The sequence below is a fragment of the Vicugna pacos genome, chromosome 13 (genome assembly GCF_048564905.1).
Source record: "Vicugna pacos chromosome 13, VicPac4, whole genome shotgun sequence".
NCBI lineage: Eukaryota > Metazoa > Chordata > Mammalia > Artiodactyla > Camelidae > Vicugna > Vicugna pacos.
Window position 1 is genome coordinate 53,132,394 of NC_132999.1, and position 25,738 is coordinate 53,158,131.

At 35.0% G+C, this 25,738-nt stretch overlaps 1 protein-coding gene across 16 annotated transcripts in view; it reads left to right on the forward strand.

Moving 5' to 3' along the window:
• The window catches only part of EIF4G3 (eukaryotic translation initiation factor 4 gamma 3), a 320,865-nt gene that overhangs the window by 119,227 nt on the left and 175,900 nt on the right, over positions 1–25,738 (forward strand). For all 16 annotated transcript variants that reach the window (XM_072975204.1, XM_072975193.1, XM_072975205.1 and 13 more), the window contains one exon: positions 8,877–9,005. The gene's annotated coding sequence lies outside the window, so the exon portion shown is untranslated. The remainder of the gene's footprint in view (positions 1–8,876; positions 9,006–25,738) is intronic.

A 25,738-nucleotide genomic window follows, 5' to 3' on the forward strand; every position in this document is an offset into this window, starting at 1 on the left:
TCTGGTGTCCCTTATTAGGTCATCACTCCCCAACCCCCCAGCCCTAGGCAGCCACTAATCTACTTTCTGTTTCTGATAGATTTGCCTATTCTGAACGTCTCATATAAATGGAATCATACGTATCTGGTTCTTTGTGATGACTTAGTTCTCTTAGCATGTTTTTATTGCTGAATTTTATCTTTTATGTGAATATTTGATACTTCATTTATCTGTTCTTCAGTTGATACTTATTTAAGTTATTTCTATTTTTTGGATGTTAGTAATAATGAACATCCATATACAAATTTCGTTTTGGTGGACAAATGCCTCTCTCTTATTCTTAATATAAATAAGGTAAGATTTGTATCCTCATTTAAAAATTTCAGTGGCTCCTCCTTACTGAGAGCAAAAAATAAAAAAAATCTTAGGAAGGAATATGTAGTCTTTCTACAGTCAGGCTATAATCAGGCTACAGTTGTAACAGCTTCATTTCATTTAACTCTCTCTTTCCCAACCTTTTCTAAGGAGAATCCCTTAGCTATTTGCAGAACATGTTTTCCTTCTTATCTCTGTACTCAATAATTTTCTTTTCAAAATAAGATCTCAAATTCTTGGTCTGTACTGAAGCTTTTTACTTCTCAGGGTGCTACTCAAATTTCACCAAACCCTTGCACAATTTCAAACCCAGTTACTTTGTTTTTTAGCAATACTTTATACATCCTTATAGCATTTATCAGATGATTTATTTACTGTGATCTTCTTTCTATTGGAGCTCCTTGAGCACAAGAGCTATTTTTATAGCGTAATACAGTGCCTTACAAGCACTGATGCTTAGTCAGTGTTGACTGCATGACAGAGGAGGTAAAATTAGAAATCGTATCAAATTGGTTTGTATTACAGTTACTGCATGTCCTCTCTCCTGTCCTAACATCTGCAGACCCACTATTTAATAAAAACAATAACTTTTGTTGTATGTCAATTACACTTCATTTTAAAAAAATAACTAACCAACCTAAAAAATAGTTGTTGGGTCTTCTCTGTGGTGCCAGGTCCATATTGATCATAGGACTGCTAAAGTTAGATTGATTGCTCTTCAGTTACCTTTGTTTTCAAAATTATGAGATTCTGAACTTGATTTAATTTTAATTCAGGACATTACTGATTTACTCGATGACAATGTTGTTTTTTCTTCTAGAATTATAAGCAGAGAAATTAATCAAATAGATTCCGCTGAGAGAGTGGAGCACTGTCTTGAGTATCCAAGAATTAACACTGACCAAATAGATCCAGGAAGAAATTTAGCTTTGGTTTTTGCCTGCAGTTTATAAATTTCAGACTTTTCATATTTTCATCTGCTAGTTTTCATAATTAGCTTAGAGACTACCTGAAACTTTGATAATGAACCTACTTCCAAATTTATCCTCTCTCACCCTGACTCCTCTTCTGAACTTAGATTCATATATTCAACTGGCTACTTACCACTTTCATTTGGATATCTAATTGGTATATAAAACTTTACTTTTAGGGGAGGGTATAGCCTAGTGGTAGAGCACATGCTTAGCGTACACAAGGCCCTGGGTTCAACCCCTAGTACCTCCATATAAAAAAAAACTTTTGATTACCGCTTTCTATAAGTCTGTTCTCCCTATCTCACAGTAATAACCTACACCCACCTAATATTTCACACCATAAACCTAAACGCCAACTCTAATTTCCATAACAGTTATCACATTTAAATATATAATTATTTTATGTTATTGTTACCTTATTTCCTTCAGCTAGAATGTAAACTCCGTGAAGGCAGAGATTGTAGTTTCTATTCACCTAGTTTTGTATCCTGTGCACCAGTGCATGTTATAAAATTTGTTCTCAATAAATGCATATTAAATGAGTGAATCAGTCTTCATTCCCTTCTGTCCCTTTCCTTCAGTAGGGACAGAGGTAAAATTAGATTAGTAGCAATTTCTGTTGGCTCTGCCTCTAAGATACAATCCAAATTGGTCTACTTTTTTTTATCTTTATCTTTACTGTTTTAAGCCACCATCAGTTTTGGCCTAGTTTAATGTGATAGCTTTTAAACTAATCTGTTTCCATTCTTGTACTCTTCAATTCTTTTTTTTTCACAAAACAACCAAAATGATCTTTGGAAAACATCAGATCTGGTCACGCTCCTGCTTAGAATTTCCAAAGGTTTTCTATTCCACTTAAAACAATATCCAGGTCCTTACAATGCCTATAAAAGCCTTTAAGTAATTTTGCCTCTACTTCCATCTCTTTTTAGCCTCATGTTCGGGGGACAACTCCCACCCCCCACCCTGCATGTAACAATTTAGACATTCCTGCTCCTTGACCTGTTGCTTGTCAAGATCTCAGGGTCTTATACCTGTTGTTTTCTCTGCCATGTGAGTTCTTACCCCAGTTTTTCTTCAATACATAACAAATCACCACAAAATTAACTTCTTAAAATAGCAACAATTTGTTATCTCACAGATTCTTTGGGTCTTGGGTAGCAGGGTCCTCTGCTCAGGACCATGCTGAAATTAAAGTGTAAGCAAGGACTGTATTCTCATGTAAGGCTTGGGATTCACTCCCATGCTCATTGGGATTGCTGGAAGAATTTATTTCTTTGTAGTTGTAGGACTGAGGTCCTTGTTTTCCTAGTGGCTTTTGGTTGGGAATTGCTCTTAGCTTCTAGAGACTACCTTCAGGTCCTTGCTGTGTGCCCCTCTCACAACCTGGACGTCTGCTTAGTCTTTAAGAATAGCCGGGAAGCATCTCTGATAATTCACTGTGTTTTAAAGGGCTCGCCTAGTAAGTTCACATCAACCCAGAATAATCTCATTCTTGATTAACCTGAAGTCAGCTGTTTAGTTACGTAGTCACAGGAGTGGTGGTCCGTCATATTCACTGGTACTGCCTGTCTTAAAGGGGAGGAATTATACAGGTTGTGTGCACCAGACAGGAATATTGAGAGCCATTTTAGAATTCTGCTTACAACAGTTTGCCCTCTAGCCCCCAGGATTCGTATGTGGTACACTCTTAGTTACCTATTATACCTAGACATGTTTGGAGGGCAGATGTTTTTTTCTTGTTTTTACTTCATTGTTACTGATCCATGGTAGGCACTTACAGTTAACGTTGAAAAAACAGCTAATTTCTTTGTCTTTCTCTTGTTTCTGTTGCCATTTACTAAATATGAAGAGAAACAATCCTCAAAATTGAGCCCAGTGCTAACAGAGTCCGTGATAGCACTGTCCATGATAACATCTGTTTGCTTGAGTACCTAAGTATTACTTGAATCGTATAAAATTGCCTTTTTCTAAAATATGGCCAGCAACTTAAATATCTGAAGTTTCATATGGTTCAACCTAATAGAAGTGTGGCTATGAGTAGAGCAAAAAGAGAAGTCATTTACTTTCTTTCTTTTTTTCTTGGTGGTTGGTGGGGATTGTCAGTGGTAACATCAGAGAGAATTTGAAAAATGTCATGATACATAGTAAGAAATTTTCTCGTATCCACTGTAGTGCACCTTTTTAGTTGACTAGGCCAGTTTTTATTTATTTCCCAATATCTGTAATAAAAAATAACTCTAGATATTGGAAATAAATGATCTGAAGGAAGAACTAGCATGATATGGAAGACTAATGAAAAGGGGAAACTACTTACCTATTCAGCTGCTAGAGGATCATAGAGTATTGAAGTTAGCCAAGGAAGAAAAGCTTTGGAATCTTTCCAGTCTACCCCAAATTGAACTTGGTCATTTCTATGTGGGAGTTGCAGCTGTTGGAACGTTTTTAGATGACTTCACTAAATAAACTTTATCTTGGGATAAAAAAGTAAGGGATGGCATCTTAGAATAAACTATGTGCCCTTTTTACCTTTGTATGAATCTTTTTTTTGCTGAAAACGTTACTATTACTTGATAGGAGTCCTTTGTAACCCTTTTAGTAAAGATTTAATTAGGGGGGAGGTACCACTCAAGAGGTAGAGCAAATGCTTAGCATGCATGAAGTCCTGGGTTCAATCCCCAGTACCTCCTCCGAAAGTAAGTAAATAAATAAACCTAATTACCTTCCCCTCCCTCTAAAGTGTATTTTTAAGTACCATATATTTATCACACGTTATATTATGCAGTATATGCATGGTATATGTGCAATGAATAAAAATACAATGCTCCATGTATGTTTTATGTATAATATTTAACAATATATCTGTAGTCAGTCAGTCTAGAGTCCACCCACAGTCTATACATAAGTACTTCATTAAAATTGAAAGTTTATATTTGGTGATCATTCTGAGGTGCCCCTAGATACCAGATTCACACACTGACAGCCTGTGTACTTAATCTGTAGATGTACTTTATTTGACTTGTACAATGTTTTGAAAGTCAGGAAAATTTCTTATAAAAATATTTAGTTTTAGTTTTTCTTGCCAGCTTGGAAAATACTGCACAATCTATCTGGAATTTCTCAATGGCAGCACTTGGCTACAGCTGAGTATCTTGAGTATTTAGTGCCCTCTGCGACGGTTGGGCATTCTCTCCAGTTCTCCATAGTCCCTACTCCCTGTTGCTTACACCTAGCCCTACCCCCCAACCCTATCTGTTTCCTGCATGGCATTTTCATTGCTCTGGGGTCATGACAGAATGATGATGTTCAGGAAACTGTAATTTTTAAATTATTATTTGAAAATTGTAGTTTTTGTATGATAGCTCTTAATTGGCCAGGTATTTTATCAGATCAGGTAATTAAGTGCTGAATAAATCAACTTTTTATTTAACGGCTAATCTTAGTTTCCATGGTCTTTATGGTTTACCATTACATTTTCAAAAGATTCTTCAGGTTATACTGGTCAGCAACCACCAAATATAATTGATTTTATAGGAGATGCTTTTAGGTGGAAATCTTGAGCGAAAATTCACTAGCTAGCTAAAGTTTTCACTAAGTCAGAAATTTAGAGGATTTCTCTCTTTCATCAAAATTTATTTTCTTTTCACATTCTTTTTACTCTGTAGAGCAACAATATAACTAATAAGAGTGTAACTAATATTTTACCTCAGGTCTTAAGTAGTTTGCTTGTTTTTGTCTCTAATCTTGCTTATGACATGAAAGAGGATTACATGCCTAAAAGTGCGTAGAAAATAAATGTAGAGTTTACCAAATAATTTTAAAGCAATAATTGTGTCTCACCTCCCAGGTGTAAAAAAAAAAATTATGTGGCCTTTACGGATCACAACTCCTCCTCTTCCCAAAGTAATATATCTGCCTCAAGAAAAATTCTCTGCATTTATTTACACTATTGCCATCCATTTATGCATTTCTAAAGTAATGTAGTCAAGTTTTGTTTGTTTTGGAACTCTTGACATCACACTTTTTGTATTCTTTTTCGTTCTTTTTTACTCAGTGTCATTTATGAAAATCATTCAAGTTGTGACATGTTGCTCTAGGTTTAAAATTAATTTCCTTGTAGGAGAATATTTCATTATTAATCCATTTTCCTGTTAATGAGCAGTCGTGCTATTCCCAATTTTTGCTACTAAGAACAATGCAACTGTGAACATTTTTGTACGTGTACCGTGGTGCACATTTTCCTGTTTCTCACAGATGTGTACTTAGGAAGATCAGTACCCTAGCCCACCTTTCCAATTAGTGGAAAGAAATAGGAGGTGAAGTAAGGGCACTAGGAACAGATGACATCTTCCTTCAAAAAGTAGGGGAAGGGAGGAAACTCTCCAGATGGGGAATACTGATTGAGAGGTGCTGAACAGGCAGGACCTGGAATCTGGCCCTCAAAGATAGTAAGCTCTATAGTGCACTAAAAGCAAACATGTAGTGTGTAATGCAGTGTGATACTTGTAATAGGAGTCTTTTTAAATAAAATAGAGCACAGTGAAGTTCAGAGGCCTATTGCCTATAGTAGCTTTTTTAAGGAAGAATTTTTAAGAATGACACAATTCTCCTAGTTCTCCTATTATTTAGATATACCTTATTTTGATACAGATTTATTTTCTTTGGCTTGCTTTTATTAGTGGAAGGTTCCAAATTTGGGAGGGAGCACCCTATTAGAATATATAGTACCAAAGGATTCCTGCATTGGCTAACCCGTTAGGAACAGCAAAGACTGCACACCTCAGGGATATTTGCTTGTAAAGGTGTTTTTTTGCATGCTTTAAGGAAATTTTTAATGGTAGCTATAGCATGTATTTTTGGCTTTGGCAAAATGCTTTTTCTCTTTATGTCAAAAATTTGTAGTTCATGGGGTAATAGAATACTCTTAGAAAGTACATTCAAACAGTTTTTAGGGAAAAATGAACCAGATGGACACTAATCTTTATCTGAAATCATTGATATAGTTCTTTTGGTCTTTGTCAGTAGAATATAGAAGAATCTCTTTACAGTTGTGAAGAGTGTGTCTTTTCTTTTTTAATCCTGATTGTTTTACAAATTCATTTCTATTTTGTTACTTTATTTTCCCAAATTCCCATTATTTGGTATTTCTACCTTTTTGCTATCATATGTAGTAGTGCTATATATAACTTTAAGTTCCTAATTTTTGAGGTAAGATTATTTCTTCGGGATATGTATCCCATTTTTGGAGTGTGGTTTTAAGGCAGTTGTGACACATTGCTCTGTAGTTCTGGGAGTGTACTAAACTGATACACAGTATCCTATGTCCTGTTTCCCTAGATCCCTGCCAATATTGGAGTGAAGTTTTAAAAATTTACTCTTGTTATCAGTGACATGCATGTGATAGTATATATTAATATTCATTTATTCTTAATAGTTTAAAAAACGTTTTTCCATACTATGATTTATTGTCCTTGGTAGGTTTAATCTTTGATCGTTTTATCAGGATGAATTGTAGAATTGATCTAACATGGCTTTTACATAGTTAACTTCTTTGCTCTCACATTATTTCGTTGTGCAGATTTTTTTTCCTAATCTTAAAAATATCTATCCATGTGATGCTTTGCTTTAGTAGAATATCAAGATAATCTTAAGCATGTGAAACAAGAATATAAATTTATAAAGCTTTGTTGGTGAGATATTTGCTTGTAAGTAACTTTATTTCTGGTTATTAATTTTCTAAAGTAGATGTTTAAATAGCAATCTGATTTTTTATCTTTGAAAAATTTCCCTGATGAGATTTATAAATGCTGTAACATTTCATGGTAAACCTCACTCCCTTATAAACATAATTTTTACTCCAAATTGGAAACAAAGTTTTCCAAGAAAATCAAAACTATTTAAAATGCAGGGAAGAAGTTAAAGACAACATAAGTTTTAAACTTTAGTCACATTTTAGCATCATTCATGTCTCTTTTAGCCTGTGAACTTTTGACTGTAGTTAGTTCCCCACAATTCCATTTTGTTTCAACTTTGGGGACATGTAGCTGAGCCTTCAGGTGTTTGCATTAGACATGAGGGATTCTAGGGTTACGTTACCAAGGAGTAGAGCTTCTGACTGAATGAATTCCAGGGAAATCTAATGTCATTTGGAGACCACTTTCATTTCTCCCTGGGTGGAGGTTTTAACTCTGTGGTAGAATTTAGGGGATTTAATAACTTGGATAAAATATCTAATTGAATGCTATCATTTCTTTGAATTATGTATGTAGGCAACAGTTGCCATTAGTTCTTACTTTTAATACATTCATAAAGAACACATATACTACTTTATCACAATTTTGTCTTAGTATTTTAATACCTGGAGTTCAACATAATTGGTTTTTGCCATAATTCTATGTATTTTATGCATTTAAAATGATTCTAGGAAGAGGCTTGTAGTTTCTACCAGATTGCAAAATGGTTCATGCCCCACCTCCAAATCTAAGAATCTCACAATGAATTCTTTCATATAAATGACAGCAGAATTGCCCCCCCCCCCAAATTCATGGAGGTTTGCCAAACTGTTAGTGCTAATGTGAGTTAGACTGTGAGAGAGCTGGCTAGGGCTGAGTGTTGGACTCTAGAAAGGGGCCTGAATGAGGTGGCTTCATATCCGTCACAGGCTGATGGGCAGTTTATTGCCAGCAAAAAGCGGGGAAAATATAATTTTTATTTACATAAAAACAAATGCTAATTATTTTTCTGTTGTACAAGTTTATGACTGTTGAACTATATTAGAAAATAAAAATGAGAGGAAAAAACACCTGTATGCTTTCTGTTAAGATCTTTGTGTATCTTCTTACAGATCTTTTTAATGTGACATATATCCTTGTGAGTATGTGTATATGTATGTATATATTATATATATGCACACATACGTAGACATAGATACACATATAGAAGTATATGTACATGGGCATGTACATGTATAGTTAGATGTACTTTTTTAAAAACAAAAATGAGATTATGCCCTATAAGTAACTTCTTTTTGTTCAGGTTTACTGGTATAGTTTACCTAAAGTTCGCCCTTTTTAGTATATGGTTCTATTAGTTTTGACAAGCACAGAAACATGTAATTCTCACTACATCATGATATAGAAGTTATGTCACCCCTCAGAATCCCCTTGTCCCCATTTTATAGCCATCCTCTCCCCTTGCAATCATTTATTTCTTTTTTGTTCCTTTTACAAAACATATAAATGGCATCATACGTTATATAGTTTCTAGTCTGGCTTCTTTCATTTAGTATATTCTTTCCTTTAAGGTTTTTGGTTTTAGATTATGCTTCAAGAATCTTTTATCAAATTGATGAAAATATTCATGTCCATTTTTTTCTAGAAATTTCATTGTTTGGGTTTTGAAATTTTAAGCCTTTAGTCAGTCTGGCACTTATTTTAGTATAAATTATGAGTTAGAGAATTCTATTTATAAAAGTTATTTATTTTAGCAATATTTATTAAGATTGAGTTACTGATACAATACTCTTACTAAATATTGATTTCCTCACAGGTAACACAAGTAGCAAGACAGCCGGGACCCCCAACCCCTTCCCCTTACTCAGCACATGAAATAAACAAGGGGCATCCAACTCTTGCGGCAACGCCCCCGGGACATGCATCGTCCCCTGGACTCTCTCAAGTAAGAAAAACTTTTTTTCCTAAAAATAATTTCTGTGTAAAAGCAGCATTTCTGTTTTTCTAAAGCAAACTTTTAAGCAATAACACGCAACATTACTTGAAGAGTAACTTCTGTTTTGCCTGTTTCTTTTTTGTCTTTTACATTTTTTTTGACACACCTCTCATAATGGTGGCTACTAACAATTTTACACATTTCATCTATGGAGTAATTCAAACAAATGAGTGATACTTAGTTTTTTCGTTTTTGTTGTTTTAGAAATTAGAGTATGATTCTAAAGTTCATTAAAAATCCTACAAAGCACTTGTTTGCTTTTCACTGTGTAATCTGCTAGTCTCCCTTCTTGCTTTTTGGTGGAGTATTGGTGGTTATCTTCTACTTCCATAAAAGGTATGGGTGTCTTTCCCTCTTAGTAATTTTTTTATTTGTTGGTTTGGTTTTGTAAGTAGATTATTGGAATTTATTCAGTTTAAAATTTTGTTGAACTTTTAAAGAATAGTGAACTCCTTAGTTTATTTCCAGTTAATAGGCACGGCAGACATCGAAATGCTGTTTAAGAAGATGTCACTGTGTGTCCCCTGCATTTTAAGCCATTTCCAATGGTTCACCTTACACCAGCTCACCAGTATGTGCTTGTTTGGGCTTCCTTGTGGTTAAGAGTGGGCTAGAGTTATGAAGTCTTTTACTGAAATGTAGAGAGTCAAGCCAGTGACCTTGGTCCATGCTGTGTGAGATTGTCAGTATTTACCCTTAAGAACCATTTCTTTTAATAAGGAAAATTAATTTTATAACATTATTTTCAATTTGGGCTTTTATATTTTAGATCTTTTAGAGCTTGAATAATAAGAGAGATAAAGAAGTGCTTACTAAAAATAATGCCTAAAGCTGGTGATTATAAATTAGGGGTCGATTAATGATAGTTTAAACTATAGAATGTTTGGAGAAGGAGTGTACAACTTGCCAAACCATGATTGAAAAGCTCTATTAAAGAATATATAAATTAATTTGGGCTTGGTACTATGCTTAAACTCAGTCAGGATTATTCCCATTTAATTTTGAGTTTTAAAAGTAAAACATGTCAAAATAAACTCTTAATTGTTCAAGGTGAGCTTCTAGTGTTGGTTTTTATGGCACTGAACAGAACCACCCAAGCTATTCATAAGGTATATTGGTCTGAGTCTCAAGAGGAAAGAAAAACTGTAGTGATTTAAATAGGGAAAGTTTAATACGAAGGAGTATTAAGTATAATAGGGGATTGGAGTAATAAGGAGATTGGCTAATAAGAAAGAGAATGCTGAATGATATAAAAATAACAAATATAAGCATTAACTGCTTCTCCTGGGGCTGAGACAGAGTCTCCATGGAAGAGCCTTCTCCACGCTGTTCTCAGAGAGTGCATGACGTGGCATACCTAATAGTAGAGAAGTCATTGTAGTATCATACCAGTGCCACATGCTAGAAACCTGTGAAACTTGCTGGAAATTCACATTATGCCTTATGAAGTATTGAGGAAAGCTGGCTTCTATAGCACCAATTCCTTTAGCAAAGAGTTGCTGCAGTGCATAATGGCTTCAGGCTCCTTATAGCGTCTCTGTTTGCCACAGACACTTTAGATAATCTTGAATCTACAGGATCACAGGTCCCATGCGGTCAAGCAGCTTGTATGCGCCTAAAATTGCTGCAGAGCCTTCTTTTATTCTGTTCCTCCTTCAAAACTAGAAACCTCCCAGGTGACTTTATAGGTAGGTCAAGGTGTAGCATACTCAAGTGTAGTGTATGTTGTCTCCAAAATCTAAAAAAGGCCTACCAAACCTTGTGCCTCTTTTTTTCATGCTAGTGTCAGACAAGAGACTGCTTCCCCTACCTTGGGCTGAGATCCAGACCTTGTCAGATAGGGTGTGATGCGGTTCTCAGAATGGTACAGAAGTTGCTGTGGTGCCACATCAGTGGAACTTACTAGAAATTCACCCTCTGGAACTTGCCAGAATTCTGCCCTCTAAGGTGCTGAAGGAAAGCTCTTCATAGGGAGGTTTCTTAGAGGAGGCACTCTGCACAAAATGGCTCTTGAAGCTACTGTTAGTGGTACGTAGCCACTGGGTACTGCTGGCTGCTGCACACTGCAGCAGAAACCTGGCACTGAGGAAGCTGTGCCCCCTAGGGCAGTGGCACTGTAGAAGTCAGGTTCTGGAGAAACCAGGTTCTGGAGAAGCCTTCGTACCACAGGAGCCTGCTGTGCACGCCCATAGGAACTGGGAAGCAAAACCCTTTCCTCCTGCAATATCTTTACAGTGCCCTCTGCTGACAAAGCTTAACATTGTGCCAGATCGATTTTCACTGTACTGCCAAACAAGTTGAATTCTGAGCTGAAAGGCCAGCAGTTGATAGCTGGCACATAACAGGAATAGCTTAGCTTTCCATTGCAAATTCTTACTGTTTAAAGTTGTGATTTGACCCCAGCAGTTGACACAAAGCTCTTAAGTGTTCTAAAAGACGGCTGCTTGCAGATGCATAGTTTGCATTTGAGAAAGGATGCTCTAGCTGTGGTCTCAGTTGTGGAGCCCACAAATGCCTTTCTGTATGCCATTTTATTAGTTGCCTTTAGAAATAAGACTACATGAATCCCAGGGAGAAGGGTCACCAAATATTATCTTGCTTTACTTTGTGGTCTGTTTTGTTCCCATTTTGCCTAATCTGATGGATGAACCCAGTAAATTACACCTAGTTCACTGCACGCTTTTTATCCCCTGACAGAGGCAGCCTTGTATGGATTCATTTGTCTCCTAACAGTGTCTCAACTTCTGTTGATAGAGTGAGGAAGTTTTTCTAAATTGTCATATCTGGAGGAGCGAGGAGTTCTGTGGGAAACTCAGTCTCCTTAGGTTTAATAATTGACATGTTTGTAGATCATTATGGAAAACTGAGCCTCCAAAATAGAGGAAAAAAGTAAAGCCTTAGAGTCAAACAGACTCCAGGTTCTGGGACTTGTTCTGTCACTTTGTTACATCATATTGTGTAAATTATTTAATATGACTAGAAGTTGGTTTCTTCATCTGCTAAGGGGAGAATTAGAATTCTGCCATTCTTTAAGAGGGTTGTTACGAAGATTATATAAAATCCTATCTCAAAACAGGACGTGCTAATGCTTTCAGTAAGTGATATTTGTTATTTTCATGCCTGTTCAACTTGGTTCTCTTCAGGATGTGTGCGTGTGTGCATGTGTGTATGTGTGTGTTTGTCTAAGTCATCTAATTTGGCTACCTGAGTCTGGTATTAGTGTGAAATTCAGAAGCTCTCTCCTGCAGTTTGAGGTGCCTTCCAGATCTTTGCTTATCCCTTAAGCAAAGGTAAAAGTAGAGGCCAGTTTTGGTCATTTTCTGCTGACAATAGTGTGGTTTATTCTTATACACAGGACTATTAGATGTAAATTAAATCAGCTGCAGAAAATATTAAACTTCTTTAGCCACATGCCCTTTCTGAAGTGACAGTCTCCCCTTCTTCTGTGAATCAGATCTTTTTGTCTCAAATAGCTACCTGTGTCTGTTACTCAATATTAGACATTAAATCAGTCAATTCTGATCTAAGTGAAAGCAGCTAAGCTGAAGAAAGGTGAATTTCGTAGCTTTGAAACATAAAAGAGGGAAAATGTAGAAAATTGCTCCCAGTCTCTTCCTTACATCATCAGTGGCAACCTATTTACCTGCTTCTTTTTCTTCAGAATAGGATGCAAATATATGTGCACAAATGAGAGGTGGTTCTTGTCTCTGGCTACCACTCATCTGTTCTAACAAGTAGTGTAAAACCTCTCCTAGAGTTTCCCGTGTAGGTTTACTTCTTTACCTCACTTACTTCCCGTAGTTTTAGAAGAGAAACTCACTTTAGTGTTGCCAGTCTTTGTTTTTAACCTAGCTGTGACATTCATTTTTTTTAAAGATCTTTATGGATTTGAAAGTTGCACCTTCAATTCAGCTAAAGAAACTTGCATGTGCCAGTAAATTTGGGGATAGGAAATAGAGCGGGTAAGTTTTAAAGAGAATCAGGAACTGGAGTGGTATCACTGTTCAATTCAAAGTGCTCGTAACTTTTCGTGCAGAAATTTATATTCCACTTGTGTCTGTCAGCTCAAGCTTGTAAAACAAAATAGCATAGCCTGAGTGGCTTAAACAACAGACATTTCTCACATTTCTGTATTCTCGGAAGTCCAAGAGCAAGGTGCTAGCTGATTTAGTTCCTGGTGAGAGCCTCCTTGGATTGCAGAAGGCTGTCTTGCCTCCTTGCTGTGTGCTCACATGATGGAGAGAGAGAGGGAGGGAGTGAGGCAGGGGGTGGAGGGAGAGACAGACAGACAGACAGACAAGTAAGCTTTCTGGCATCTCTAAAAAGCCACTAATCCCATCATGAGGACCCCAACCCATGACCTCATCTATATCTAAGGCTCTGTCTCCAAATATCACATTATGTGGAGGGGTATTAAGGGTTGAATGTATGAATTTTTTATAGGGGGCAGGAGGGACATAACCCCATCCATAGCACCATTTATGTGATTTAGAGAGCTGTCGGGGAGGTGGGCAAGTAGGACTAAGGGAGAAAGGTGAGGAGAGAGGATAAGTACCATAGACATGTAGAATATTGTCCCAAGTTTAATCAGGCATATGGGTGTGTGTTCTTATCCAGATTAATCAGGGTGGGGGGTTCAATTTTCAGGAATGTGGAAGAAGGGAAAGGGTTAGCTTAATATAGGATAATTTGTTTTATCAGTGATCAAATGAGAAAGTTTACTTGAGGTATTTTGCTAACTACAAAGTGAAGTTTAGAAAAGCTAGCATCTTTATAGAAGTAAGAATCATGAATTTCAGTGACTCAATACCCAAAAAAAACAGACAACACCACACATCTTGTAGCTGTGTGGTAATTTTGATTTTGTCAAAGAAGAGTGAAGGAAAGGTTAAGTTATATTTAAAGCAAGTAGAATCAATTAACTGTAAACAATGAATTTTATAGATGGTTAGAATAATAAAATGTTATATTTACTTACCAAACTAACAAAAATTTCCACTCAATCCATGTATTTATTTACTGTTCCTTTTCAATTCCTTTCTCATTTCTCAAATGTCTGATGATGCTGATAACTAGGTAACAGGGAGAGCTAGATCTGCATAAAAATTTTTCATTGGTTGATGGACCATCATTTTTTTTTTCTTTGTGAGGAATGATAAACTCTCAAACTACCTGACTGCTCTCCATCTTGTATGGTATCCTTTCTGTCTGCCTAGTATTTTGTTCCATAGGTACCTAAGTAGGTGATATATAGGAGAAAGAAATTATGTTGCCAATATTTCATTATATTTCACAATCAAAATAAATCTCCTTTTCAGTTCCCTGTCACTCCCATTTTCAGGTCCTACACTGTATTATTCAAGACTCTGTTTTTTATTACTTCAAATCTGATTACTCTGGTCATCATTAAAATAACCCATCTTCTTTCGTAGTTCAGTTTCAAAATTTTGACCTGCTTGTTTAGTATAACTGACAGTGTGACAGCTTAATTAGTTTAGCAGAGCAACTGTTAAAGTATTTTCAGGACAATGAAAAATAAAACATACTTAAGTATTTCAAATTGAGGGGATTTAGTATATGAATTTGTTATACTATCTGATTGATTGTCAAGGGGACACTGAGGTAATCCAGAGATTATTAACTGAAGGAAGCAGCAACATCCCAGAGGAATGAAAATGGTAGTCTTGTCAGAACCTAGGAGCTTAGAGGAAGGGCCCTTGATGGGACTGTTGCTTAGGCTTTTGAGAAGGGAGCTATATGTGCAGGTTGGTCGTTAGAAACTCATGAGAGAGTGAGGTGAGACTGTTACTTTGAATATCAAGTGTGCATGCCTGTCTGCTGCTAGCATCTCTAAAGGGCTCTCAGAGACTAGAGATCTGAAAGGAGCTAGTGTCTGGAGCCGCACTGATAGAAGGTGAGAGCACCCTCTGACTTACAGAGTGGATTAGAGCTGAAAGGCAATAGGTAAGTACTGGCACAAATAATGGTAAAAGGATATATAATTTCTTTAACAATAAAGTGGGGTCATAAATCCCATGAATTTAACAAAAGGCAGGAAAGTAGATATTACAAAGTAAATATGATAAAAACATATTGGTAACTATAATATTAATAATAATGTTAAATTCCCCTGTTAAATAGTGATTCAGATTGGTCAAAAACTGAAATCTAGGTATATGCATTTAAATGTCACAGAGAAAGAGTGAAAGCAAAAGCGCAGAAACAGTAAAAGAAAAATGCTAATAAAAAGAAAGCAGGTATAAGCAGCTTTTAGAAGTCAACGTAGAATTCAAGGCAAAAAACTACATGGGAGAGAGAATTTTAAACAATATAAAAATTTAATTTCTAGAAGATGCAACATTATAAACTCTTATTTATTTAATAATTGGTTTAGAATATATATACAGCAAATGTAAAAAAATTGAAAATGACAAATTCATAATCAGTGTGAGAGATTGACGTCTCAGAGAAATAAACAGTTAGTAATCATAGAGATCAGGGATTGACAAACTATGGTCCAAGGGCCAAATCTGACCCTGTCCTGTTCTTGGTAAGTAAAGTTTTACTGAAGTACATGCATACTAATTTATTTATGAATTCTGCTTTTTTGCTACAGTTGAAGAGTTGAGTAGTTGCAAGAGACTCTGCAAAGTCTAAAATATTTCCTATCTGGACCTTTACAGAATAAATTTGCCACCCCCTGACATAGATTAGGAAACTGAAAAGACCAGACAGTGAATATTTTGGATTTTGTGGACAAGATGGTCTTTTGCATTTTCTTCTTCTTCTTTTTTAACCCTTTAAATTTGTAAAACCCTTTCTTGGCTAGCCTTACAAAAGCTACATGTTAAGTGCCAGTTTGCCAATACCTGATGTAGATAAATGACACAGATAGTAAATTTGTTTTTATATAATATATATTTTAGCACAAGAATGTGTGTGTATATATCTCATATATATGTATGAAAGAAATTTTCTACACAACGAACCAAGATAAAAATAATCGAGGATATCAATGATTTGAACATCATAAGTATTAAAGTTAAAAAATATAGAGAATGTTTTACTGATACAAGTTAGATAAAATATTAAAAAGCCTATGAATAATTTGAATGAAGCAATAAATTTGTTTTTATAAATTAAGAAGTTTTTCAATTTCAATTAAAACTTTTTTCCTAACTACTCAAGGAGCATTTATAAAGTTTAATCATATGTTAGGCAACAGAAAAATGATAAGTTGCAATCACATTTATATTATTTCTGAATATCTTTTTATAGAATTTAAAGCCTAATAACAGAAGAATAACAAAATCTAAATAATGTTTAAGCTGAAATTCTGCAGAACATAATTGCTGTTTTTTTAAAAAAATTTACCAGAATTATAATTTATTTTAGTTGAACATAATTTTAGATTTTTTATAGTCTTAAACATAATGTAGAGTAAAAAAATAATATCAGTTTATTAGGAAATTTTAGAAACTCTTGACTGAACAGAAAATGTTATCTTTGGAAATGAATGACAAATAGCACTTTGTATCAGAATTTGTGGGATGTGTATAAACTGCTACTTAGAGGAAAATGTGTAGCCTTACAAAGATACATTAGAAGATAAGAAAAATTGAAAGTAAATAAATCAGTGGTCTAAATGGAAGACTATTATGTTGTAATTTAAGGATTATGGGTTTTATTTTCATGTGTATACAGACTGTAATTCTTGTTCTGATGGTGTTGACTGCAAAGAGTAGCTATAAATTTCCTCAGTGCTTTATCAGCTCTGACACCAGGAATCAAGAGCTTTTATATAGTAACAAATTCTCCTCAATATTTATAGTTTTGAATTTGCCACCTTGTCTCTGCTGTTGTTCAGATATGCTTCTTTTGATAACAGGAAACTTGATGGTGTCAGAGAAAATTCGTGTGTGTATGTGTGTAAAACATTTACATTTCATTAGTGATTAGTGAGCATCTTTTCTTCTTATTGGCCATTTGTATATATTCTTTGGAGAAAATGTGTTAAGTCCTTTGCCCATTTTTTAATTGGATTGGTTTGTTGTTGTTGTTGTTGTTGTTGTTGAGTAGTAATGACTCTTTATGCATTCTGGATTCCTTGTCAGATATATGATTTGCAAATATTTTCTCTCATTTCGTAAGTTGCATTTTCACTCTGTTGATAGTATTCAGTGCACAGAAGCTTTTAATTTTGATGAAGTCTAATTTATCTGTTTTTTTCTCTTGTTGTCTGTGCCTTTGATGACATACCCAAGAAACCATTGCCAAATCAGCAGTTTGTATACTAAATGCAGTTTGTATACTAAATGCAGTATAGACTGACTGTTGTATTTCTTCTTAGCTTTTAAAATTGTGTACACATACTGATTTTCTGTAAATAGTAGCAGGTTTAGAGAAAAATGTCTTGTTACCAAGAGGATAGGCCTATTTGAAAGGAATGATAGAAATACTTAACTAGTATGTGACCAATAGCTGCTAATAACAACCCCACTGGAGTGAGAGAAGTCACTGAAAGCCCAGCTGCCATTTTCAGAAAGACAATAAAAAATCTCCAAGGGCAATTAAGGGTTCAAAGAGTATATCAAGATTCACATTGAGAGGTAAGTGGGATACAGAAGTGATGACTCAGAAGCCACCTGGCTTATTTATATAACCATTTGGTAACATTTAAGACCGGAGTAAGAAAGGGCTAGAGACTGGCCAACAGGCAAAGAAAGTAAGTATCAAGGACCTGGAAGGCATTATTCTACTATCTCCTCTTTTCATTTAGAGTGATTGTCTTTTAACCTTAGCAGCAATGAAGTTAGAAAGCATAAAACCAAAGGAGGAAAGATCACTGTTGAAGTACATATTAGAAAAGGGATTGGGGGTAGGGGATAGCTCAAGTGGTAAAGTGCATGCTTAGCATGCACAAGGTCCTGGGTTCAATCCTCAGTATCTCCATTAAAAAATAAACAAACAAACAAACCTAATTACCTCCCCCCAAACAAATTTAAAAAAAAACAAATAAAAAAAGAAAAGGGGTTTACAAAACTTTGTACAACTTACAGAAAAGATCAAAGATATCAAAAAGCTGGATGCATATAAAAGGCATAGTTCCCCAAATCTCTGTGTTCTCCTTAGTTTGAAAAAACCTTGAAGTATATAGATTTCTAGAAGAATGACCACCGCTTGAGGGTCTTTGAAAAAGACAGTCTCACACTAGAAGCTATTCCTGTAATAAGCTCTAAAAGTAGATCTAATGCTGTAGGAATCAGATGGACAGATTCTCCTAAAAAATATCCACTCTTAAGCAAATAAGGAACAGTGAGTGGTAGGAGGATCTTGATTGAAAACATTGAGAAATAATTTCAATTAAAAGCTGTCCTTCCTAATATAACTTGAATTATGAACCAGTATTTTATTATGTACTATTATCAGGTTCTGTATTTTAGGGTAATATCTTGATGGTAGATTACCTTACAGATTAGAGTTTTCAGAGCATTTCTCAATTACTTCACTGTTTATTTTATCATTACAATAACCCTGTAACATAGATACGATTATCTCTGTTTTGTAGATTGGGAGGGTCAAGTATGAAAAGTGATGAAACGAGTTGTTTCAGGACCATTGGTAAAAAGATTGCCTCCATACCTCCAGGCCCCAACTCTTGAAGTTCTTCCTAGTTTTCCCGTAATTCACCATAATGCTTTATTTTAGGTTCATTTTAGACAAACTAGGCTTTCATAAATAATTTTGGGAGTATAGCCACTACTTATAACAATGTTTTTAAAAGCAATATGTTGCAATTCTTAAACAATCAACATGAAACAACTTTGGGGAACATAAATTTGCAAAATTGGGCTTCATAAAAATCCAGCCATGCAATATTCAAATTTCTGTTTCTTAAATGTAGAGTCACATGTCTAAATCTGGAATTCAATAAACTAGTAGAGGAGGGAGTGGTCATAACAGGGAAGCAGCAGGATCTAGAGTGAAAAGTTTGTCTGGTGTGACAAATAAGAGGAATGGGAACTCTAGGTGAGGATGTTGAAGATGAGAAGTTGAAGAAGAAGCTGTCAAGAAATCAGAGACTAAATAAAAGTGAAGGTAATGGGTGAGAAAGTAGGAGAGATGATAGTGGTAGTTAGCAGTAGAAGATACAGGAGATGTGATGAAAGGCAGATACTGACTTTGGAAGCGGAGAACCGGCAATGCACAGATGACAGAATACCTTTGATGCTTGGGAAGTTGGTGAACCAGGCTCTGAGTTCTCCTTTTAGGTAGATCAGTGCTGTTAGCCCAGCAACTTGCAGGAACTGGTACTGGGGTTGTGGGGGGAATTGGGTTATTATGCTGTGTAGGGAAAAGCTAAGCTCTGAATAGTATAGTTACTATTGTAGGAACACTGGTAGCCTGTCAAATCTAGCTATATTGTGAAAGCCATCTTATTATATGAAAGGCAATAAACCAGAGCATTTAAATGTTGAACTAAGTATAAAGAATACAGAAATGGTGGTAGATTCAGTACATTATTTCTCTGCCGTATATAATGTCACTGCTCAAAAGTGAAAAAGAGATCAGTGGTTCTCAATTTTGTCTGCCACTGGAATCTTTTGATGCCTGAGTCCCATTCTTCAGAGATTCTTTAGCTTGGGAGAGGCCCAGGTAATTCTAATGTTAAGACAAAACTGTGGAACAGAGAATACCTACTACCTAAATGAGACTTCTAGGTCTTCTCTGCTGGGAGAGCTTTTCAGTGAAAGGAGCAGAAATCACCCCTATTCTTAGACCACATACAAGCATAATGAATTTCTTAACTTGAGGAAAGTGGCTTTGGTGATTGAGAAGTCATTTCTATCTAGTATCTACAAGGGATTGTTAACTTTTTACAGGTAATATACTTTGCATTACACTCTGTACTCACATAGTTTTTACGGTGTTCATAATGTATGCCAATTTATTTTGATGATAGAATCAAAGTTTCTCCTGACACTTGTTGTATAATTGACCCTTGTAACACAAGCAGAGTAAGAGTATGTTGGTTGCAGGTGCTTTTGGCATCAGTAGATCAAATCTTTCTGGATTTAAAGCTGCAATAGAGTGGTTTTCAGATTTTTTGAAACATCAAGTTTTTTTCCTTCGTGTAACTGGAACAGTGCTTGAACCATAAGTAACTCCTTAAATCTTGAACCATAAGTAACTCCTTAAATCTTTGGGATGAAAATGACTTTAAAAGAAATTTCTTAAAGTATAACTTTTTAGCTGTTTGTAGTGCTTTATTTGGATAAACAGGTAAGTTTTTTTTTTTCTGACAGGTAGTATTAATTGTTTTGTGTAATTAAGTAGAATTGTATTTTACAAGTGCAAGCTTAAGTAAAAAAGAGCCAAATATTCTGTTATTACATCCTTAGAGAGCTTATTCTGAGGAAGGCTTATTTTGAGGAAGCGTCTGTGAATCTTTTCTCAATATTCTAATGGTACTGTTGTCATGAATTAAATAATTAAGACTGAATTCCTAAATCAGAAAAATCTTTTGTTAAGATATGGCAGGGATTTAGGTTTTTAAAAACCAGTTCAGTACTATATTGAATATAGAATTTATTATCTTTTCTGAGCAAGTGATTTGACTTTTTGGTCTGAATATTACGAAAATATAATCCACAGATAAATTTTATATAGAGTCAGAGTGGTCATTAGGTACAAAGAAATACTGTCGCGGAATAACTGATTTTATGTGTTAAGATATTTAAAGAAATGTAGTATGAGAGGTTAAGTTTCATCATTCTTTGTACTAAGTATTTCATTTTTATAGAGTGTAATGTGAAATCAGTTTACTTGTCAAAATTGTCTCCTAAGATTTTGGTATTGTTTCTACAGTAGGTAAATATTTCTAGAGTTGGATTGAAGAAAGAGTGGCATGACAAGTACAGCTGTTGAGATGGATGATGAATGACATTAAAGGGCACTTCAGTTTGTATAGGGTTAATGCTCATTAAATATCTGATTTTGAGGGGAAAAGAGTAATTGGATGGTCCTAATGCAGAATAAAGCACATGTTATGACTTAATGAATGGTTGAATTGCCTAAAACATTTATTTAAAAAGTCCAAAAGCCACAATTAAGTAAGAGCAGTATTTGTGTTAGATAACATTAAAATAACAGCCTTTTTAATTTTCTAGCAGCCACATTTCTGGTGTTGAAGAGAGACTCCATTCAGAAATGAATAACCTCTCTCCTGGAGTAGTCTTGAAGGGGCCTTGAGTACAGCCCAACAGTTGAACTGTGATAAAGTGCCAGAAAGATTTTTCTGTTGATCTAATTTTAAAAAGAGATTGATCATATTGTCTTTTTTTTTTTAATTGAAATATACTCAGTTTTTTGGTGTACACCACCATGTTTCAGTCATACATATGCATACATATATTCGTTTTCATATTCTTTATAGGTTACTACAAGATACTGAACATAGTTCACTGTGCTATACAGAAGAAATTTGTTTTTTATATATTTTGTATATGGTAGTTAGTATTTGTAAATCTCAAACTCCCAATTTATCCCTTCCCACCCCCTTTTCCCCTGGTAACCATAAGTTTGTTTACTGTGTCTGTAAGTCTGTTGCTATTTTGTAGATAAGTTCATTAGCATCTTCTTTTTTTTTTCTCTTAGATTCCACATGAATAATATCATATGGTATTTTTCTTTCTCTTTCTGGCTTACTTCACTTAGAATGGCAATCTTCAGATCCATACATGTTGCTGCAAATGCATTATTTTATTCTTTTTTATGACTGAGTAGTATTCCATTGCATAAACACACCACAGGTTCTTTATCCAGTCATCTGTCCATGGATATTTAGGTTGTTTCCATGTCTTGGCTATTGTATGTAGTGCTCTGTAAACATTGGAGTGCATGTATCTTTTCTAATTTGAGTTCCCTCCAAATATATGCCCAGGAATGGGATTGCTAGATCATATGGTAAATCTGTTTTTAGTTTTTTAAGGAATCTTAATACTATCTTCTGTAATAGCTGCACCAAACTCCATTCCCATTAGCAGTTAAGAGGGTTCTCTTTGCTCCACATCCTCTCCAGAATTTAACATTTGTGGACTTTTTAATGATGGCTGTTCTGACTGGTGTGAGGTGATACCTTATGGTAGTTTCAATTTGCATTTCTCTGATAATTAGCGATATTGAGCATTTTTTCATGTGCCTATTGGCCATTTGTATGTCTTCATTGCAGAATTGCTTGTTTAGGTCTTCTGCCCATTTTTGGATTGGGTTGTTTGTTTTCTTATTAAGTTGTATGAGCTGTTCATGTATTTTGGAAATTAAGCCTTTGTCAGTCTCATCTTTTGCAAATATTTTCTCCCATTCCGTAGGTTCTCTTTTTGTTTTGCTTATGGTTTCCTTGGCTGTGCAAAAGCTTATTGGTGCAGCCACTGTGGAAAACAGTATGGAGATTCCTCAAAAAACTAGGAATAGACTTACCATATGACCCAGGAATCCTGCTCCTGGGCATATATCCAGAAGGAACCCTGCTTCAAAATGACACCTGCACCCCAATGTTCATAGCAGCAATATTTACAACAGCCAAGACATGGAAACAGCCTAAATGCCCATCAACAGATGTCTGGATAAAGAAGATGTGGTATATTAATATGGTGGAATACTATTCAGCCATAAAAACTGACAACATAATGCCATTTGCAGCAACTTGGATGTTCCTGGAGAATGTCATTCTAAGTGAAGTAAGCCAGAAAGAGAAAGAAAAATACCATATGAGATCACTCATATGTGGAATCTAAAAAAAAAAAAAAACCAAAACCATAAATACAAAACAGAAACAGACTCATAGACATAGAATACAAACTTGTGGTTACCAGGGGGACGGGGGGGTGGGAAGGGACAGACTGGGATTTCAAAATGCAGAATAGATAAACAAGATTGTACCGTGTAGCACAGGGAAATATTTACAGGATCTTGTGGTGGCTCACAGCGAAAGAGAATGTAACAATGAATGTATGTATGTTCATGTATAACTGAAAAATTGTGCTCTACACTGGAATTTGACATAACATTGTAAAATGACTATAACTCAATAAAAAAAAAGTTAAAAAAAAAAGCTTATAACTTTAATTAGGTCCCATTTGTTTATTTTTTTCTCTTGTTTCTAGTGCCTGGGTAGACTGCCTTAGGAGAACATGACTAAGATTTATGTCATAATGTTTTGCCTGTATTTTCTTCTAAGAAGTTTATAGTGTCTTATGTTTAAGTCGTTAAGCCATTTTGAGTTTATTTTTGTGTATGGTGTGAAGGAGTATTCTAACTTCATTGATTTACATGCAGCTGTCCAGTTATCCCAACACCATTAACTGAAGAGACTGTCTTTACTCCATTTTATGTTCTTTGCTCCTTTGTCAAAGATTAATTGACCGTAAGTATGTGGGTTTATTTCTGGGCACTCTGTTCTGTTCCATTGATACATATGTCTCTTTTTGTACTAATACCGTGCTGCTTTGATTACTGTAGTTCTGTAGTATTGTCTGAAATCTGGGAGGGTTATCCCTCCATCTTCATTCTTTTTCTTCAGTATTGCTTTGGCAATTCTGGGTCTTTTGTAGTTCTATATAAATTTTAGAATTATTCTAGTTATGTGAAAAATGTCCTGGGTAATTTGATAGGGATCACATTAAATTTGTAGATTGCTTTGGGTAGTATGGCCATTTTATCAATATTAATACTTGCAATCCAAGAGCATGGGATATCTTTTCATTTCTTTAAGTCAACTTTAATTTCCTTAATCAGTGTTTTGTAGTTCTCCTCGTATACATCTTTCACCTCATTTATTTCTAGGTATTATACTTTTTGGATGCGATTTTAAAAGGGATTGTTTCTTTGCTTTATTTTTCTGATATTTCATTGGTAGTGTAAAGAAATGCTACTGACTCCTGTATGTTAATCTTGTATCCTGCTACCTTGCTGAATTCTTTTATCAGCTCTAGGAGTTTTTATGTGGAGCTTTTAGGGTTTTCTATATACATGTCATCCACATACAGTGAAAATTCTACTTCTCTTCCAGTTTAGATCCATTTTATTTCTTTCTTTTGCCTGTTTGCTAGGGCTAGGACTTCATTTACTATGTTGAATAGAAGTGGTGAGAGTGGGCATCCTTGTCGTATTCCAGATTTTAGGGGGAAGATTTTCAACTTTTCTGTGTTGAGTATTATGCTAGCTGTGGATTTGTCATAAATAGCTTTTATTATGTTGAAATATGTTCCCTGTATACCCATTTTGGTAAGCGTCTTTGTCATAAGTGGGTGTTGAATTTTACAAAATTCTTTTTCTGCATTTATTAAGATCACATGATTTTTATCTTTCTTTTGTTGATGTGGTTTATCATATTGATTGATTTGATTGATTTGCATATGTTGAACCATCCTTGTGTCCCTGGGATGAATCCAGCTTGAACAATATATGATACTGTTTATGTGTGGTTGGATTCTGTTTGCTAATATTTTGTTGAGGATTTTTGTATCTATGCGATACTGGCCTTCATTCAGTTTTCTTTTTGGAGTGTCTTTGGTTTTGGTATCAGGGTGATGGTGGCTTCATAGAATGAGTTTGGGAGTATTCCCTCCTCTTCAGTATTTTGAAAGAGTTTGAGAAGGATCAATAGGAGTTCTTCTTTGTATGTTTGTTTGAATTCCCCAGTGAAGCTATCTGGTCCTGGACTTTTGTTTGCAGGGAGTTTCCTTTTTAATTGCTGATTCTGTTTCACTTCTAGTGATTGGTGTGTTCAAATGATCTATTTCTTTCTTCTTTCTTCTTTTTTTTCCAAATGATCATTTCTTTTTGATTCAGTCTTGGTGGACTGTATCTTTTTAGAAACTTGTTCTTTTCTCCTAGGTTGTTGCATTTGTTGCCGTATAGTTGTCCGTAGGTTTTTTGTATTTCTGTGGTGTTGGTTGTAATTTCTCCATTTTCTTTTCTTATTTTGTTTATTTGTGTCCTGTCTCTTTTCTTCTTGGTGACCCTGGCCAGAGGTTTGTCGATTTTGTTTACTCTTTCAAAAAACCATCTCTTGGTTTGATTGATTTTTTTCTGTTGATTTTTAAATCTCTATTTTATTTATATAATCCCTGATCTTTATTATTTCTCTCCTGCTAACTTTAGATTTTGTTCATTCTTTTTTATCTAATTCTTTTAGGTGGTAGGTTAGGTTGTTTATTTGAGAACATTCTTATTTTTTGAGGAAGGCCTATATCTCTTTGAACTTCCCTCTTAGGACTGCTTTTGCTGCATCCCATAGATATTGTTGTGTGGTTGTGTTTTCATTGTTTTTTTGTCTCAAAGTATTTTTTAAATTTCTTCTTTGATTTCAACATTGACCTATTGGTTTTTTAGTAGCATGTTATTGAGTCTCCATGCAGTTGTTTTTTTCTCATTTGTTTTTCTGTGGTTGATTTCTAGTTTCATGCCATTGTGGTCAGGAAAGATATTTGAAGTAAATTCTGTCCTCTTAAATTTGTTGAGGCTTATTTTGTGCCCAAATATGTGGTCTATCCTAGAGAATGTTCCATGAGTACTTGAAAAGAATGTATATTCTGTTTTGGGGGATATAATGTTCTAAAAATAGCAACCAAGTCCACGTGGTTTATTGTGTCATTTAGTATCTCTGTTGCCTTATTTAT